Genomic DNA, 20,900 nt, shown 5'->3' with positions numbered 1-20,900 from the left:
AGCAAATTCAATCCAGCAATGCATAAAAAGCATGCCAAAGAGGGTTTTATTCCAGAAATGTAAAGTTAGTTTATTATTTGAAACATCAATGCTCGACACTAATAGACTAAAGGGTAAAAATAATTATCTTAAAAAATGCAGAAAAGCATTTGATAAAATTCATTGTCTACTCATAATAGAAATTCTCAACCAAAGAGGAATAGAAGCGAAATTTTTCAGTGTGATAAAGGTTATATACAGAAACCTATAGGTAATATCACATAGCATAAAACAAAAAACAAGCTTTCTCTATGATCCAGAACAAGGCAAGGATGTATACTCTTACCACTTCTATTAAACATTGTGCTGAAGTCTAGTCTAGTGCAATAAGAAAAGAAAAAGAAATAAAAAGCATAAAGATGGGAAAGGAAAAAGTAAAACTGTCACTATTTACAGATTACATAATTATAGGCATATTTGTGCACTTAAAACATTTTGAAATTTATGAAAAACCGCTGGAACTAGCAATTAAACTTAAGGTATTATAGTACATGACCAATTTGCAAATCTATTTTATTTCTATATACTAGCAATAAACAATTGGAAAATTAAATTAATTTTAAAGTGCAATTTATAATAGCATCTAAAAAATAAAATATCTGAAAATTAAACCAATGAAAGATATGTAAGACCTACATATTATAAATTACAAAAGATTCCTGAGAAAAATTAAAGAAAACACAGAGGAAGAAATATATGGTGTTTATTATCGAAGGATTCACTATTGTTAAGATATCCATTCTCCCCAAATTTATCTACAGATTCAATACAATCTCAAACAAATTTAGCAAAGTTTTTTGAAGAAATTCAAGCTGATCCTATTTTTTTCTGAAAACACTAATGGTCAAGAAGAGCCAAAACAATTTTGAAAATGAACAAATTTGACAGTTTGGAAGACTTACACTACCCAATGTCAGCAATTACTGTCAAACTATAGTTACCAAGACAGTGTAGTATCATGACAAGGATAGACAAATAAATCAATGAAACAATGTAGAGTAGAGGCATTGACCCACATGATTAATTTTTGACCAAGGCACTGAGTCAATTCAGTGGGAGAAAGAAAAGTCTTTTTAACAAATAGTGAGAGGAAAATTGAGTATCTGTATAGAAAATAAAATAAAAAGAACCTTGTAATGGCTGCTATGGCATACCATGCAGTTTCCTCCTTCAGACTCATTTTCTCTGCCACTGGAGTGTTGGCTGTTGATGGCTCACAGCTGAGTCCCTTGTTCTCCAGAAATTGTAACTGGGAGATTAACCAAGATGGCGGAGTAGAAGGACGTGCTCTCACTCCCTCTTGCGAGAGCACCAGAATCACAACTGGCTGCTGGACAATCATTGACAGGAAGACCCTGGACTTCACCAAGGAGGATACCCCACATCCAAGGACAGAGGAGAAGCCACAGTGAGACAGTAGGAGGGGCGCAATCAGAGTAAAATCAAATCCCATAACTGCTGGGTGGGTGACTCACAGACTGGCGAACACTTATACCACAGAAGTCCACCCACTGGAGTGAAGGTTCTGAGCCCCACGTCAGGCTTCCCAACCTGGGGGTCTGGCAACGGGAGGAGGAATTCCTAGAGAATCAGACTTTGAAGTCTAGTGGGAATTGATTGCAGGACTGTGACAGGACTGGGGGAAACAGAGACCCCACTCTTGGAGGGCACACACAAAGTAATGTGTGCATCGGGACCCAGGGGAAGGAGCAGTGACCCTGGGGGAGACTGAACCAGACGTACCTGCTGGTGTTGGGGGGTCTCCTGCAGGGACAAGTGGTGGCTCTGTTTCACCGTGGGGATAAGGACACTGGCAGCAGAGGTCCTGGGAAGTTCTCCTTGGCGTGAGCCCTCCCAGAGTCTGCCATTAATCCCACCAAAGAGCACGGGTAGGCTCCAGTGTTGGGTTGCCTCAGGCAAAACAACCAACAGGGAGGGAACCCAGCCCCACCCATCAACAGTCAAGTGGATTAAGGTTTTACTGAGCTCTGACCGCCACAGCAACAGTCAGCTCTACCCACCACCAGAGCCTCCCATCAACCCTCTTAGCCTCAACCACCAGAGGGCAGACAACAGAAGCAAGAAAAACTACAATCCTGCAGCCTGTGGACCAAAAACCACAGTTACAGAAAGACAGAGAAGATGAAAAGGCAGAGGGCTATGTACCAGATGAAGGAACAAGAAAAAACCCCAGAAAAACAACTAAATGAAGTGGAGATAGGCAACCTTCCAGAAAAAGAATTCAGAATAATGATAGTGAAGATGATCCAGGACCTCGGAATAAGAATGGAGGCAAAGATTGAGAAGATGCAAGAAATGATTAACAAAGACCTAGAAGAATTAAAGAACAAACAAACAGAGATGACCAATACAATAACTGAAATGAAAACTACACTAGAAGGAATCAATAGCAGAATAACTGAGACAGAAGAACGGATAAGTGACCTGGAAGACAGAATGGTGGAATTCACTGCTGCGGAACAGACTAAAGAAAAAAGAATGAAAAGAAATGAAGACAGCCTAAGAGACCTCTGGGACAACATTAAACGCAACAACATTCGCATTATAGGGGTCCCAGAAGGAGAAGAGAGAGAGAAAGGACCAGAGAAAATATTTGAAGAGATTATAGTTGAAAACTTCCCTAACATGGGAAAGGAAATAGCCACCCAAGTCCAGGAAGCGCAGAGAGTCCCATACAGAATAAACCCAAGGAGAAACACGCCGAGACACATAGTAATCAAAGTGGCAAAAATTAAAGACAAAGAAAAATTACTGAAAGCAGCAAGGGAAAAACGACAAATAACATACAAGGGAACTCCCATAAGGTTAACAGCTGATTTCTCAGCAGAAACTCTGCAAGCCAGAAGGGAGTGGCAGGATATACTTAAAGTGATGAAAGGGAAGAACCTACAACCAAGATTACTCTACCCGGCAAGGATCTCATTTAGATTTGATGGAGAAATCAAAAGCTTTACAGACAAGCAAAAGCTAAGAGAATTCAGCACCACCAAACCAGCTCTACAACAAATGCTAAAGGAACTTCTCTAAGTGGGAAACACAAGAGAAGAAAAGGACCTACAAAAACAAACCCAAAACAATTAAGAAAATGGTCATAGGAACATACATATCGATAATTACCTTAAACGTGAATGGATTAAATGCCCCAACCAAAAGACATAGACTGGCTGAATGGATACAAAAACAAGACCCATATATATGCTGTCTACAAGAGACCCACTTCAGACCTAGGGACACATACAGACTGAAAGTCAGGGGATGGAAAAAGATATTCCATGCAAATGGAAATCAAAAGAAAGCTGGAGTAGCTATACTCATATCAGATAAAATGGACTTTAAAATAAAGAATGTTACAAGAGACAAGGAAGGACACTACATAATGATCCAGGGATCAATCCAAGAAGAAGATATAACAATTATAAATATATATGCACCCAACATAGGAGCACCTCAATACATAAGGCAACTGCTAACAGCTATAAAAGAGGAAATCGACAGTAACACAATCGTAGTGGGGGACTTTAACACCTCACTTACACCAATGGACAGATCATCCAAAATGAAAATAAATAAGGAAACAGAAGCTTTAAATGACACAATAGACCAGATAGATTTAATTGATATATATAGGACATTCCATCCAAAAACGGCAGATTACACGTTCTTCTCAAGTGCGCATGGAACATTCTCCAGGATAGATCACATCTTGGGTCACAAATCAAGCCTCAGTAAATTTAAGAAAATTGAAATCATATCAAGCATCTTTTCTGACCACAACGCTATGAGATTAGAAATGAATTACAGGGAAAAAAACGTAAAAAAGACAAACACATGGAGGCTAAACAATACGTTACTAAATAACCAAGAGATCACTGAAGAAATCAAACAGGAAATTAAAAAATACCTAGAGACAAATGACAATGAAAACACGACGACCCAAAACCTATGGGACGCAGCAAAAGCGGTTCTAAGAGGGAAGTTTATAGCTATACAAGCCTACCTAAAGAAACAAGAAAAATCTCAAGTAAACAATCTAACCTTACACCTAAAGAAACTAGAGAAAGAAGAACAAACAAAACCCAAAGTTAGCAGAAGGAAAGAAATCATAAAGATCAGAGCAGAAATAAATGAAATAGAAACAAAGAAAACAATAGCAAAGATCAATAAAACTAAAAGTTGGTTCTTTGAGAAGATAAACAAAATTGATAAGCCATTAGCCAGACTCATCAAGAAAAAGAGGGAGAGGACTCAAATCAATAAAATCAGAAATGAAAAAGGAGAAGTTACAACAGACACCGCAGAAATACAAAACATCCTAAGAGACTACTACAAGCAACTTTATGCCAATAAAATGGACAACCTGGAAGAAATGGACAAATTCTTAGAAAGGTATAACCTTCCAAGACTGAATCAGGAAGAAACAGAAAATATGAACAGACCAATCACAAGTAATGAAATTGAAACTGTGATTAAAAATCTTCCAACAAACAAAAGTCCAGGACCAGATGGCTTCACAGGTGAATTCTATCAAACATTTAGAGAAGAGCTAACACCCATTCTTCTCAAACTCTTCCAAAAAATTGCAGAGGAAGGAACACTCCCAAACTCATTCTATGAGGCCACCATCACCCTGATCCCAAAACCAGACAAAGACACTACAAAAAAAGAAAATTACAGACCAATATCACTGATGAATATAGATGCAAAAATCCTCAACAAAATACTAGCAAACAGAATCCAACAACACATTAAAAGGATCATACACCACGATCAAGTGGGATTTATCCCAGGGATGCAAGGATTCTTCAATATACGCAAATCAATCAATGTGATACACCATATTAACAAATTGAAGAATAAAAACCATATGATCATCTCAATAGATGCAGAAAAAGCTTTTGACAAAATTCAACACCCATTTATGATAAAAACTCTCCAGAAAGTGGGCATAGAGGGAACCTACCTCAACATAATAAAGGCCATATATGACAAACCCACAGCAAACATCATTCTCAATGGTGAAAAACTGAAAGCATTTCCTCTAAGATCAGGAACGAGACAAGGATGTCCACTCTCACCACTATTATTCAACATAGTTCTGGAAGTCCTAGCCACGGCAATCAGAGAAGAAAAAGAAATAAAAGGAATCCAAATCGGAAAAGAAGAAGTAAAACTGTCACTGTTTGCGGATGACATGATACTATACATAGAGAATCCTAAAACTGCCACCAGAAAACTGCTAGAGCTAATTAATGAATATGGTAAAGTTTCAGGTTACAAAATTAATGCACAGAAATCTCTTGCATTCCTATACACTAATGATGAAAAATCTGAAAGAGAAATTATGGAAACACTCCCATTTACCATTGCAACAAAAAGAATAAAATACCTAGGAATAAACCTACCTAGGGAGACAAAAGACCTGTATGCAGAAAACTATAAGACACTGATGAAAGAAATTAAAGATGATACCAACAGATGGAGAGATATACCATGTTCTTGGATTGGAAGAATCAACATTGTGAAAATGAGTATACTACCCAAAGCAATCTACAGATTCAATGCAATCCCTATCAAATTACCAATGGCATTTTTTACGGAACTAGAACAAATCATCTTAAAATTTGTATGGAGACACAAAAGACCCCGAATAGCCAAAGCAGTCTTGAGGCAAAAAAATGGAGCTGGAGGAATCAGACTCCCTGACTTCAGACTATACTACAAAGCTACAGTAATCAAGACAATATGGTACTGGCACAAAAACAGAAACATAGATCAATGGAACAAGATAGAAAGCCCAGAGATTAACCCACGCACCTATGGTCAACTAATCTATGACAAAGGAGGCAAAGATATACAATGGAGAAAAGACAGTCTCTTCAATAAGTGGTGCTGGGAAAACTGGACAGCTACATGTAAAAGAATGAAATTAGAATACTCCCTAACACCATACACAAAAATAAACTCAAAATGGATTAGAGACCTAAATGTAAGACTGGACACTATAAAACTCTTAGAGGAAAACATAGGAAGAACACTCTTTGACATAAATCACAGCAAGATCTTTTTTGATCCACCTCCTAGAGTAATGGAAATAAAAACAAAAATAAACAAGTGGGACCTAATGAAACTTCAAAGCTTTTGCACAGCAAAGGAAACCATAAACAAGACCAAAAGACAACCCTCAGAATGGGAGAAAATATTTGCAAATGAATCAACGGACAAAGGATTAATCTCCAAAATATATAAACAGCTCATTCAGCTCAATATCAAAGAAACAAACACCCCAATCCAAAAATGGGCAGAAGACCTAAATAGACATTTCTCCAAAGAAGACATACAGACGGCCACGAAGCACATGAAAAGATGCTCAACATCACTAATTATTAGAGAAATGCAAATCAAAACTACAATGAGGTATCACCTCACTCCTGTTAGAATGGGCATCATCAGAAAATCTACAAACAACAAATGCTGGAGAGGGTGTGGAGAAAAGGGAACCCTCTTGCACTGTTGGTGGGAATGTAAATTAATACAGCCACTATGGAGAACAATATGGAGGTTCCTTAAAAAACTAAAAATAGAATTACCATATGACCCAGCAATCCCACTACTGGGCATATACCCAGAGAAAACCGTAATTCAAAAAGACACATGCACCCGAATGTTCATTGCAGCACTATTTACAATAGCCAGGTCATGGAAGCAACCTAAATGCCCATCAACAGACGAATGGATAAAGAAGTAGTGGTACATATATACAATGGAATATTACTCAGCCATAAAAAGGAACGAAATTGAGTCATTTGTTGAGACGTGGATGGATCTAGAGACTGTCATACAGAGTGAAGTAAGTCAGAAAGAGAAAAACAAATATCGTATATTAATGCATGTATGTGGAACCTAGAAAAATGGTACAGATGAGCCAGTTTGCAGGGCAGAAGTTGAGACGCAGATGTAGAGAATGGACATATGGACACCAAGGGGGGAAAACGGCGGTGAGGTGGGGATGGTGGTGTGCTGAATTGGGCGATTGGGATTGACATGTATACACTGATGTGTATAAAACTGATGCCTAATAAGAACCTGCAGTATAAAAAAACAAACAAAACAACTAATACTAAACTTTCATTGGGTTATTTGTATGGAAATATGTTAATATAAATGTTTCAGACATTACATGAAGTTTCTAAAAATCTTATATTTGTATTTGTATGGAAATATGTATGGAAATATGTTAATATAAATGTTTCAGACATTACATGAAATTTCTAAAAATCTTATATTTGTATTTGTATGGAAATATGTTAATATAAATGTTTCAGACATTACATGAAATTTCTAAAAATCTTATATTTGTATTTGTATGGAAATATGTATGGAAATATGTTAATATAAATGTTTCAGACATTACAGGAAACTTCTAAAAATCTTATATGTTCTGGTATAATGTTATAAGTAATAATCCTAGTTATTACTTTAAAATGTATATCTCAGAAATAACTACTTTTCTTGTCAACTGCATTATTATGAACTTTCATCAAATCTTTAACCATGGTCATTTTTAAGTCTTTTGTCATTTACAGACAGTTCTGGGTGTACTCTGATGATTTTGCAAATATGTTCCTATAAAAGGGTTTCATCTTCAAGAAATTCATGGAAAAGACTCTGACAAGTACAGGTTTCTGGTAACTGACTGTACTGCTGAACTGAATGAATAAGCATTTTCAGAACTCTAATGAAAAACTGATGAACTCATAAAAGTGCTAACAAAAGATCAAGATGAAAAAAAAAAGAAATTAATTACATGGGACTGAGTGAACTGATGAGGATGAGTATAATTTTTGTGACTTTCTGTCTGAATTAAAAAAAAAAAAAATCCCACAAGGACTCAGAGGAAAAGAATATACAAATCAATTTTCACTGCAAAGTAAAGGAGCTGTTACAGTGGAGGATTACTGGACTGAATGTCAATATTATGACATAGTATAACTGTGTTTCATGTTTGGTAATTGCAATCATTGTTGCTTTTGTTGTGGTCATCCATGTACAATGTTTGGTGTCAGTCTATTTATCTCTTGTAAAAATAAAATACAGTGTGTGTGTGTGGAAAAAAAAAAAGTTAAATTAAATAAATTTAATAAGAGGTTAACCTTTCAAAAAAAAAAAAAAGAAATTGTAACTAACCAATGTTACAGCTTCTTCCTGGTGAGAGCTGGCATCCAATAATTGGTTAATGTAGAGGTACAATGGCCAGCCCTCCTACATCATCGGGGACAGTGCTAAAGAACCATCCTAAATCCCAAGCTCCTCGTAGGATTAGCTGAGGCCCCTTTTGCATCACAGTTCAATTTCTCCCTTTGCCCAATCCTGCTTCCTTCACCTTTTACAGGTATTTTTCCTGAGATGAGGCACTAATAAACCTCCTGCATGTGAAAATGTTTCATGGAGAACTCAATCTACAGCAAACTCAACCCTTACTTTACTCCATACCAAAAGAAATAATTTGAGATGATTACAGATCTAAGTGTAAAAGTAAAAACTGTGAAACTTCTAGAAGAACTCATGAGAGAATATCTTCATAATTTGGGGCTAGTCAAAGATTTCTTAGGACACAAAAGGCATTTTACATAAGAGGCAAACATTGATAAATTGGATTCCACCAAAGTTAAAAATGCCTGTTCATCAAAAGATACCATCAAGAGAATGAAAGGCAAGTCACCATCTGGGGGAAAAAATACTTAAAATATCTGAAAAAATAACTTGTATCCAGAAATATAAATAACTCTTTACAAATCAATGATATAAAGACAAATAGCCCAATAAAAATGAGTAGACAAAAAGAGACATATGAAAGGCACAAGTAAAGGTGTTGAACAACATTGGTCATCATGGAAATGCAAATTAAAGTCAAAAAGAGATACTGTTTCACAATCACTTAGAATGGCTAACATTTTAAAAGACTGACAACATAAGGCAAGAATGTGAAGCACCTGGAACTCTCTTTTATTGTTGGTGGACTATAAAATTTTATAAAAACTTTGAAAACTTTTTCAGTTTCCTATAAACTTAAATGTACACCTACTTTATGACGTAACAATTCCACTTCTAGGTAAGAATGAAAGCTTATATTCACAAAAAGACATGAACAAAAATGTTCCTAGTAGACTGATTCCTAACAGTTAAAAATTGGGAACAACCACATATCCATCAACAGAACAGAAAAACAAATGGTTATATCTACACATTGGAATACTACTCAGCAATAAAAAGAAGTGAAACTACTGATACACACACCAATATGGATGAGTCTCAAAAGCATGTTGAATGAGAAAAAGCCAGACTCAGAAGAATCATGGTGTTTGATTTCATTTATATCAAGTCTACAAAGAGAAAAATCTATGATAATGAGAAACAGAAAATAATCTCCTCTAATTAACTAAAGAAGCATGATGGAATATCAGTTGTGGCTGAAATGTTTTAAAGTATTTTTACTTGCAGAGTTTTAAAAAGATTTCCAAAAACAAAAACAAAAAACTGTGTTCTCCAAATAAAAGACACAGCAGGTATTAAAACAAACAAACAAACCTCACCAATGGACTATCATTCAGCCATAAAAAAGAATGAAATAATGCCATTTGCAACAACATGGATGGACCTAGAGATTATCATATTAAGTGAAGTAAGTCAGACAGAGAAAGACAAATATCTGATGTCACTTATATGTGGAATCTAAAAAAAAGTGACACAAATGAACTTATTTACAAAACAGAAATAGACTCACAGACATAGAAAACAAACTTATGACTACCAAAGGGAATGGGTGGGAGATATAAATTAGGAGTTTGGGATTAACAAATACACACTACTATACATAAAATAAATAACAAGGACCAACTGTATAGCATAGGGAACTATATTTGTTATCTTTTAATAACCTGTAATGGAAAAGAATCTGAAAAAGAATATTACTAAGGTTACCTTTAGTCTTTTCAGAGTGAGAAAAACAGCAATTTCCTTACACAATGATTGTATCTTCAAGGTATCACATATCTGACAAGTTCAGTATTGCCAAAATCAAGAATAACTTTTTCCTTATGGTCACGAAGAACCTAGGGGTAAGACGGGAATAAAGACACAGACCTACTAGAGAATGGACTTGAGGATATGGGGAGGGGGAAGGGTAAGCTGGGACAAAGTGAGACAGTGGCATGGACATATATACACTACCAAATGTAAACTAGATAGCTAGTGGAAAGCAGCTGCATAGCACAGGGAGATCAGCTCGGTGCTTTGTGACCACCTAGAGGGGTGGGATAGGGAGGGTGGGAGGGAGGGAGATGCAAGAGGGAAGAGATATGGGGATATATGTATATGTATAACTGATTCACTTTGTTATAAAGCAGAAACTAACACACCATTGTAAAGCAATTATACTCCAATAAAGATGTTAAAAAAAAAAAAGAATAACTTTTTCCTAAAGAGTGAGCAACTTAATAGAAAGGACTCAAGACTTCATTTATTTTGAAGACTAGTGCTAAACAGAGTGTTTGCTTATTTTGTTTTGTTTTGTTTTGATTTGATTTATCTCAGGAGGCAAAGTGCTTGTTGTTGTTGTTTAGTTTGTGTTTTCACTGTGGTATATAATGCATTAGTCATTTGGTAGCAAGACAAGGGATCACCTTTGCTTTCTCAAAACCGAAGTCCCCCTCCCGACCCTGTAGATTCTTGGGAAGAATATCAAGGTTGTTCTTTCTTTATTATATCACATTGTCTTACTCTTGATAAGTAAAAGCCCTCTGCCACAGTTGCTAAGAGATCAAGAAATATGATGAACCCTATTTTAATTATAGTAGTCTTCTTAATAGCTTCCTTTTGTGGTTTTCTACCGGGAACAGTGTTGTTCTCCACTACGGGGCACTTAGAGATGTGTAGGCACATTGTTTGGTTGTCATAGTGACAGAGTAGCACTACTAGTATCTCATAGTTGGGGACCAGAGACACTAAATATCCTGCAATGAACAGAATAGTCCTGTGTAGCGAAGGATTATTCCAACCAATGTCAGTAGTGCCCTGTCTTAGCCTATTCAGACTGACATAACAAAATACCATAAACAGGATGGTTTAAATAACAGGAATTTATTTTCTCATAGTTCTGGAATCTATAAGTCTGAGAACATAGTGCCAGCATGGTTGGGTTCTGGCAACCTTCTTCCTGGCTTGCAGATGGCTACCTTCTCACAGTGTCCTTAACGTGATGGAGCGAGAGAGAGGCAGAGAGAGAAACAGAGAGAGACAGAAACAGAGAGACAGACAGAGAGAGGGAAGAAGCTCTCTGTTCTCTTCTTATAAGAACACCAACGCTCTCAGATTGGGATCCCACCCTTATGACCTCATTTAACTTTAATTACTTCCTTACTACAAATACAATCACATTGGTGGTTAGGGCTTCAACATATAATTTGCGGGGGAATACAATTCAGTCTATAGCACACCCCTTTTGAGGACAGACATTAAAACTAACGTTATTCCCTTAGGTTAAAATGAAATTGACACCTTCAAGATAAATCTTAACTCCTGATCATGGTGGTCAAGGCCCTTTCTATCCTGGCCCCAAACTCTTTTTCCGGCCTCATTTCTGGCCATTTCCCTAAATTTCTCAATATTTCCCAAATTCCTTTCTCACTTCCACACCTCTGCTTTTGCCCATGGTATTCTCTCAGCCTGGAATGCTTTTCTCTTTTTAGTCTGCTTAGGAAGTACCTACTCATCTTTAAAAGACTTAAGCCACATGACCCTGTCTTTGCAACTTTTTCTCACCACCATCACCACTGTAAGAATTCATTTCTTCTTTAGATTGTATTGAAATTACTTATAGCCTGTCTCTTTTGACAGAGTTTGATCTTTATAGCTGCAGCATCTAACAATACAAGGTATACACTCAACAAATATTTCTTGAATCACATTAAAATTTAATTGATGTCAATTGTGACATCATTTATTCTTATCTACTTCCAACTCTGACATGTATCTCTTTTTTTCTTGGCTTCCTGTTGTAGAAAATTATGATTTAGCCCCAATACTACCCTTCAAGCCTTCATTTCTTCTCTCCCCATTCTCCTGATATTATTATGTTACAACTTTTTACAAAGTGAATATTCATTGTTTATAATAGCGATATATGTACATATAGTAATGACTGGGTATATCTCATTCCTTATTTTTTCTTGTAGATAGATAGATAGATAGATAGATAGATGATAGATAGATAGATAGATAGATAGATAATTTTGCTCTACCAACTGAGCTAGCTGGGCAATTTTTTTCTTGTCTTGGACAAGTTATGTCATGTTGCTCAAAACTCCTCACCACTAAAATTTAAACAATGTTGGTAAATCCTCTTTGAATACCAATTTTGACATTCTCAAAATCTACAGTGATCCTTTTGTTGAAGGATGAAATTCTCAATAACATATACGTGAAACAAAGAAGCTAAATTTATTGCTTATTAAGCAATTGAGAGCTCTTCTTATGTCTCAATCTCTCTGTACAAAGCAAGACTTGATATCATAAAGGGTTTTAGGAACCACAGAGTTGGAGGATTGGCAGACTTTCTGAAGCAGCAGTGTTTAGAGATTGGCTGACTTTCAGCTGTGGGGTTTAGGGATTAGCTGACTTTCAGAAGCAGTTCCTGGAGTGATGCTGTGGCTGGCTGGCTGAACTTCAAAGGCATGGGACTATCACTAATTGATTAGTATGGGTTTAATACTTGTTCTGTGGTTACTTGTTTATTACTTTGGACTAGGACCAAAGAACAGTCTTTCAGTCCTCATTTTCAAATTAAGAGGCAAGATTTTTCCAGTTAGGGCATGCACCAGGATCACCTGGAGTGTCTGTTAAAACACAGATTGCTGGGCACCAGCCCAGAATGTATTATTCACTAAGTTTGGAGTTGCACCCAACAACATGCATTCCTAACAAGTTCCCAGGTGATGTTTCTGCTTCTGAGGCAGAGACCACACTTTGAGAACCACCAAGTTAGAGAAAGGAGATGTTCCAAGGATAAACAGTAACTAGAGTTAGCCAGGTTGAAAGAACTGTTTGGTGGTGGTAACCTACAAGACGAACGGGACTATGGTTGGATAGAGGAATGTCAAGGCAATGGATAGAGGCACGGACAGTGCAAAGGCTAACCGTGGGAGCTTTCTCAGGGGCTCATGGGTGGCAGAGCTTAAGAACTATTGGTGCAGAATATCTGCAAGAAAGACATCAGAATGATAGCTTTGGGACTTCCCTGGTGGTCCAGTGGTAAAGAATCCACCTTCCAATGCAGGGGACGCGGGTTCCATCCCTGGTCAGGGAAGTAAGATCCCACATGACACGGGACAACTAAGACCTGATGCAGCCCCCCCCAAAAAAGACAACAACACGATAGCTTTGACTTTCCTCCTTCCACAGGATATATGAATATCTTTCATTTCTAAATTGTCAGTTAGACAAAGGAAGTCACTTTACCATAATTTATTTTTCTTTTTTGTAAACATAAAATACCTAAATAAAATAGAATTTTAATCTCCCCTTTCTTCTCAATGTATGCACATAAATGTTGCCCTTGATAATTAGCAAATCCATTCCAGGCAATGGATACTTTATACATCTCAGCAGGCAATTTAGTGCCTTAAGAAAAGGAAGATCCCAAGGGGGAAAAATGTGCATCATCAGTTCCTACCACGTGAAAGATGTATGTTGAAAAATCAAGGTCCATGCCCAAATGTGCAATATATTTTTGTCTCAAATCCATTTCCAGCACAAGAAATATGGTTCCAACTAGACTGAAGATTTTTCTTTTCTTAAGAAATGCGATAGTTGCCAACTAGTGATGGAGTTTCCAGAATTCTCCTCCCAATACTTAACAGATGAATTTATTGGATGGAAAAGTAAGAGCAAAACCGAGCCTCTTTGGAAGCATGCCCAAACTCAGCAACAGCGATATCAGTAAGAGTCACACAGAGGCATGTACAAAAGACAGGAAAAGAGTGGAGCAAGCATGAAACCACCAAAAAGGCAGGAAAGTAGAGCATCTCTAACCTTGATGGAGTGCTGGAGTCAGGGTGTGGGCCTCTCAGGTCATCAGCATTGCTTGGAGGCTCATCAGGTAACCATAAGGAATTACAGTGTCCTCACTGAAGTCATGAATGCTCAAGAACATGGCATGTTGTCCTCTCTGTTCTCTACAAAGCCTATGACGGCTCTTACCTTCCACAATACAAGTCTCCCCTACCTAGTGTTACAGACCAATCATTTCTGAAAGCACCAACAGATTCAAGAGAAGTTCCCCCAAATCAAAGACTATAAATCTCTACATTTTGAAATGACAGAATCTTTCATAATGGTAGGAGAATGCAAGGAATGGGGCACAGAAATTCATAATCCTGCCTACTTTCAATTCTAAGCATTTGATCAATAGTTGATGGCTCGCCCCAATGTGCACATTTTCAGCCAGAGTGACATCTATTTTAACAACATTTTATTTTCAGTTTTTGTCACGGAGAGTGAGCGAGCACCCTGTCAGTAGGATGTGCTTTTTTAAAGTTTCTCAAATGAGTCTCCCAGACAATTCCAGAAGGTTCACAATGGCACAGATTTTCTGTGCACATGCAATTTATATTCTTTCTTTTCACTGAAGGATATACTGTTCTGACTTCATTCATTCAACAAACACGTCTGTGTACCTACCCTGTGCTGGGCACCATTCTTGATGCTGCACTTCCTAAGTGAGTCAAGTCTGTGGTCACATCCAACTATGGTCTCCTTTTTCCCTACTAGTTTCTTAAACCTGGCATCACACAATTAGAGTTCTGTTCTTTTGATTCAAAATAAACAGAGGAAAAATAAAAATAAAAATAAAAAATAAACAGAGGATATGTTCCTTGTTAAAAAAAAAAAAATGCTAGCAATGTTTAGCAAGTAACATGGTCATTTAAACATTTCTATCATTTAGCCCAGGAGTGTGAATGCTTTCTGAGAAAGATTTTGGTTAGGGGAAGATGAAGAGCCCAGAATCTAAAGGGTGGGAAGAAAAGCAGGCAGTTCTGGAAGAATGGGGCCATGTAAGCCTCATTTCACTTCTACCCTACTCAGGGCTTTAGCTGCAGTGCTCCATTTTTTGTACATTGTTCAAATGTCTAGCCTTGCTTCTCAAAGTGTGGTCCTTTAGCAAATGCTGTCAAAATCACCTGGGAGCACTGGTTTAGATACGCAGAATGCAAAGAATAACAGACAGGTGGGAAATCTATGTGTGATTAACTGCCATCACAACCTCCATAAACCTAGCTCTTTGTTAGTTCTGCCACTAAACATTTGCAGATTGCCTACTACATCTGCTAAGTGCCAGGTACTAGACACACAGTAGAATAAAACACACATGTCCCTCACTCAGAGTTTATATTTTAGTGGTGAAGGTAGATGTGAAAAGTAGTCACTTCACTATTCTGTGATGAGTGTTTTTAAAAAATAAGAATATGCCTGTATAATAGGACATAATTGAGGCACCTAAACTAGTCTAGGGAGGGTTGTGAGGGAAGACAAGTAGGAATTAGCCAGGAGGCAGGGATTTAAGGTCAAGAGTGAAAATATCATTTGAGGCCAAGGGAACAACACTATAAAGGTCTAGAGTGAGAATGGGTGTGAAATAATAAGAATATATTTGTCTCTGCCCCGGGTTCTTGCTAATGTTTGGTCTTTGACCCTGGTTCCTAACACAGAGATCCTAAAGTCTTAGTAATTTCCCAAGTATTGGGGGTGATAGGAGCATCTTACACAGGACTCCTAAATCCCTAAAAATTTCCCAGCTGCTAGGAGCATCTTTTGTTCTAATAGAGCAATTCTTAATAAGCTCCTGGATGGCAGCTTGTCACCAGAAAGACCAATCATGACTAGAAGCTTGGAACTTTCAACCCCACCTTCCAACCTCTGGGGAGGGAAGAAGGGCTAAAGACTGAGTTAATAATGGATCATGCCTACATGATGAAGCCTCCATAAGAATCCCTAAAGTACAAGATGGGCCATGTTCCAACCCATCTAGAATATACCTATTGTATGCACAGAGAGATGTTTAGAACTTGATCATCATAATAAACCCACTTTGTAAAAAATCTACTTACCTTATAATTTTGAGGTCTCAGAGGAGAAATTAAAAGCTATTTTATTATTTTGGAGGGAAGGCTGTTACCTCTTTGCTCTCTAGCCCACATGACTTTCCCATCTCCTTGGCCATCTAACAAGTCTTTAGAGTTTCTAATGGAAACTAATCTGTATTTCTAGAAAACTGCAATAAAAACCCAGCTGAGTTCTGCCAACCTGGCCCCAACCATGGACTGTTCTTCCTCCTACGTTTCTTCTTCTTTCTGGCAATGTGTGTTTTCCCTAAAAATGAAGGTGAATAATATTAGGTAAAAGTAAAGTCTAAGAAAAAGTATCTCCTCATATCGGTAGGGTCCAGTTAGTAGACAGCAATCTCAACAGTTATTTTAAAAGAAGGAGTTTACTATTAACAATTGTACATTAGATATAAAGAATTGTTAACTGAAAGAAAGATCAGAAAGGTGAGATAAAGTAACAACTGCAGGAAGCAGCTATCACTCCTTCTTGTTTAAAAATAAACATAAATAGGGGGCTTCCCTGGTGGCACAGTGGTTGAGAATCTGCCTGCCAATGCAGGGGACACGGGTTCGAGCCCTGGTCTGGGAAGATTCCCACATGCCGTGGAGCAACTAGGCCCGTGAGCCACAACTACTGAGCCTGTGCGTCTGGAGCCTGTGCTCTGCAACAAGAGAGGCCGCGATAGTGAGTGGCCCGCGCACCGCGATGAAGAGTGGCCCCCGCTTGCCACAAGTAGAGAAAGCCCTCGCACAGAAACGAAGACCCAACACAGCCAAATAAATAAATAAATAAATAAGTAAATAAATAAAACTCAACAATTAAAAAAAAAAACAAAAACCAATGACTTCTTCATATCATTTGACCACTTTAAAGAAAACAAACAAACAAACAAAAAACATAAATAGGGACTTCCCTGGTGGTCCAGTGGTTAAGATTCCCCACTTCCAGGGCAGGGGGCACAGGTTTGATCCCTGGTGGGGAAACTAAGATCCCACATGCCACACAGCGTGGACAAAAATAAATAAATAAATACACATAAGTATACATTTTTTTATTTTAAAGTTGAAAGAGGTTGGAATTATTAAAGCGTAGGTGCTTGGAGCAGGGGCTCTTCTGAGGTCGGGGTGCTACTCAGCTAGTGCTGGGAGTGTTGGAAGCACTACAAACTAGATTCACCAGCAGCTACTGGAATGAACTGCTAGCGCTGAGGTAAAAAACTTTGCTGGGTAACTCTCACAGGAGGGGGACCTGAAAGGAAACCCACAAGAAGCAAATAGCAAAAAGAAAGTCCATACTTCCTGCTCTAGCCTTACAGTCCACTCTAGCACCCCCTACTGGCAAAGCCAAGCAGGGACTCAGCGGGCAAAGCACAAATGTGATCTGCAGAGTCCGAGTCTCAGCATGAGAAAGAAGCATGTAGAAGACCGAGTTGAAAGTTGAGAACAGATGACTCCTCTAGTCCTTTTTTTAAAAAAAAAGGAAGTCTTTAGCGAAAAATAGACTGTAACTCTGAATTCCAAATCAACATCAGTGTCCAAAAGCACAGAAAAAAATGAAACATCAACTCTAAGTACAACAGATTTTATGAGTTAGCCACCCCTTGTACAGGCCCAATAAATGATGATATAGCTCAATTTTCTTAGAGATGGTGAATATTTAAGCCAAACGTGGTAGATTTATTTAATTAGTGTTTCCTCCCGTGTAATAAAATCATACAGCCACATCCCTGCCTGGCTTTATGGTGGGCAGAATGTACTCTTCTAGCTCCTGATTTTGTGCTCTGACATGTGACTTGCTTTAATCAGTGAGAGGTTAGGGAATGTGACCAGGCTGGAAATAAACTTTCATAGTTGAGCTTCTGTGCTTTGGTGATCTACCATGAGAGTAACATGCCCCCAGTGTAGCTGCTGCCCTTTCAACCTTGACCCCAGAATAAGATGCATGGTTCTTATCCTATTCTCTGAGTAGCCACAGGTCCTAGGAAGAGGAGAGACACATGGGAGAAACCTGAACTCAGCCAGAAGCCAAGAGCTCAGGCTAACCCAGCCAAGTAACATTCAACCTGCACATCCATCAATGTCAGAAGAAAATCTGTTATGTTAAGCTCTTGAGTTTTGGAGCTTGTTATACAACATTGTTGTGGCAATAGCTGACTAAAACTTTAGGTTTCCCAGGCTTCACTGATGTATCACTAGATCTAATCAGGAAGCAGAAAACACTCTGATTATTTAACAAAGAGAATTGTTATACGGTTGATAGAAAAGGCCAAGAGGTCAACTAGAGGACATTGAGAAAAGCCAGAGATTGATAACAATAAGAAACTGCTTCTACCCCTAGGCTGCAGGGGAAAAGGGGAGAGGTGGGGATCACTCAGTGGAAACTGAAACCTTGACAGGCTTCCTGGTGCTAACTGGAGCCAGAGAAGGTACATGGCTAACTGCCAGAGATGCCACCTAAGGCACAGAGAAGATAAGAAATAGACAACCGGTCTTATTACACTTTGAGATGATAATCATTCCCCCCTCTCTCCTCTGAGTCTAAAACCAATCCGTTGATACAAGGGTTAAAAAAATCTGATTAGTAAAACTGTATTAAAGAATAGAGCTTGGACTTGAGGCCAATGTAGGCTTCCAAATAATCCTCCCTCCCCTACTCACACACCCAAGACCTCAGGCCTACAGAGCAGACATTCACCTCCCCACCTCCAGCTGTGTAGAAGATCCTGGCCTGCCTCACCCCCTTTGAATGCAGATGTCCTACTAACAGAGACAAAGCAAATGAGGCCATCAGTGCATGCAACCCTTCACACATTAACTCTGCCCAACAGCAGACCATGGAGCCTTCGACCCTCACCGCCACACTGCACAGATACATACCACCCCTCCTTTTGTGGGAAGGGGCCAGAAGAGGGGGGAAAAATACACACAAAAAAAACCTTCTTCCTCTTACCTCAGACAGGCTGGAAATGTCTATTTTATTGGCCAGGGAGAATAAGGAGGGAGGGAGAGAAGGTTTCCTCCATAGGTTCCCCCCTCCAAAACAGTCCTCCCAGGGACCCCGGCAACAAGGAGGCTCTGGCTGTGGGTGTAGAGTGTGCTACTTTTAGCTGTGCCCACTGCAGCTGCTCCGACAAGGCATCCGAGTGCAGAGTGGAGCCCAGGCAATGGAAATGATGTTAGTGGTTGCCTGAGCCTAGGCTGACCCAGCCAAGAGAAGCCGGGGCAGTAAAATCAAGAGGGAAAAAACCAGCTGACCAAATAGCAGATGTCTAGGGACTCTAGTCATTTCCTCTATGGTTAACTGGAATCTGGGGTTTGGAAATCAAGGCTTTTTTCCCCCTTTTTGATAGATAAGAGAGTGGATCTTCACAATATTCAGAAGGGAGCAGCTGCACGTTTTGGCAACCATCTAGAGGAAAAGAGTGAACATGTGAAGTATTACTGCAAGAATATGAGGGAGAAATTTGAGCAGACAGCCAAGAAAGAGTGAAGAGTGGAGAACAGTAAATTTAGGAGATCTCCATATGATGTGGTTTCTCAAACACGGTGTATTGGAAAAAAAAAAAAAAAAAACAGGGAGCAAGGAGAGACGGGTAGAAGCAAAAGGCTTGGAACAGTGAGCACCAAATTGAGGAAAAGATTTCCTGAGAGACACTTAAAAAGTAATCAGAGAAACAAGTTAAAGACCCAGAAAGGGCAGTTTATCTGGAGCTTGAAATGGAAAGAATCACAAAGAGATTCCCCTACTATATCAAACTCTCAATGGACAGAGAAGTCTGCTGTGCTAATAGCTCTGAACCAATTGCTTTGCATGAGATCCGGGCTACTCCAAATGACTTTGTCAAACTTCAGTTTCCCACTTTAAACACAGACCAAATAATTTCAAGGTGTATATAGCCTATTAAGCTGACTCATTGCCAAGAAGCCAAGTGAGTTTAAACACGCAAGAGTTTTCTCCTATGATTCTGAGAAAAGCTGGATTAGCCACTTTTGTCACACGCTTTTCTGTCTTTGCCCTTCTCACTTTCAGGGTGCGCTTTTCCTCATCTCATAGCTCATTGCTGAAGAATGCTGTGTCACCACTTCACTGTTCTTCTCCCGTGTCTGATGTATCCACCAATAGATCTGACATAGCTACAGAGAATTAATTGTTGATACAAATTTAAAAGCTTCTGTGACTTTAGATAACTCTCTGTTCTAGACTTAAGCCGACTACTTATCACACTTGGATAAAAGCTGTGCCAATCCTTAAATAATCAAGTGGTATATTTTGCTGAAAGCAACCCTTAAAACTGTCATTGGGACCTGAAATTAAAACCAAATCAAATCCCAGCTGATAAAAGCAACAATCATTAAAAGGTATTAACATTGAACTATGACTAAGGGATCATTTAATCAAGCCTTAAATATCTGAATTTCTAAATGACAACATCTGAAATAGATTGTCCTCTGCTACTCAGCCAGGTGGAGGGATGGAGAGGCGGACTGGTCAAAATATTCTGGACTGTCTTCTGGAAGCAATGGAAAGAAACTACAATTTAATGTGAGTCTTCCAAATGCCATACACTTTGCCAACTGATTTTGTACTCTTTATCTCACTGTGGCATTGGTTTCACTACGTTTATTTTAAAGATTCATAAACTTAAAATCAAAGAGTTTATGTCACTCATTCAAGTTTACACA

General features: G+C 38.4%; 1 protein-coding gene across 1 annotated transcript in view; it reads right to left on the bottom strand.

Moving 5' to 3' along the window:
- The window catches only part of CPO (carboxypeptidase O), a 70,465-nt gene extending 51,084 nt beyond the window's left edge, over positions 1–19,381 (bottom strand). Inside the window, exon 1 of the mRNA XM_007190614.2 lies at positions 19,168–19,381. The gene's annotated coding sequence lies outside the window, so the exon portion shown is untranslated. The remainder of the gene's footprint in view (positions 1–19,167) is intronic.
- Positions 19,382–20,900: the final 1,519 nt, after the last annotated feature.

Source organism: Balaenoptera acutorostrata, chromosome 8, assembly GCF_949987535.1.
Source record: "Balaenoptera acutorostrata chromosome 8, mBalAcu1.1, whole genome shotgun sequence".
Classification (NCBI taxonomy): domain Eukaryota; kingdom Metazoa; phylum Chordata; class Mammalia; order Artiodactyla; family Balaenopteridae; genus Balaenoptera; species Balaenoptera acutorostrata.
This window is presented reverse-complemented; position numbering and strand designations above follow the sequence as displayed.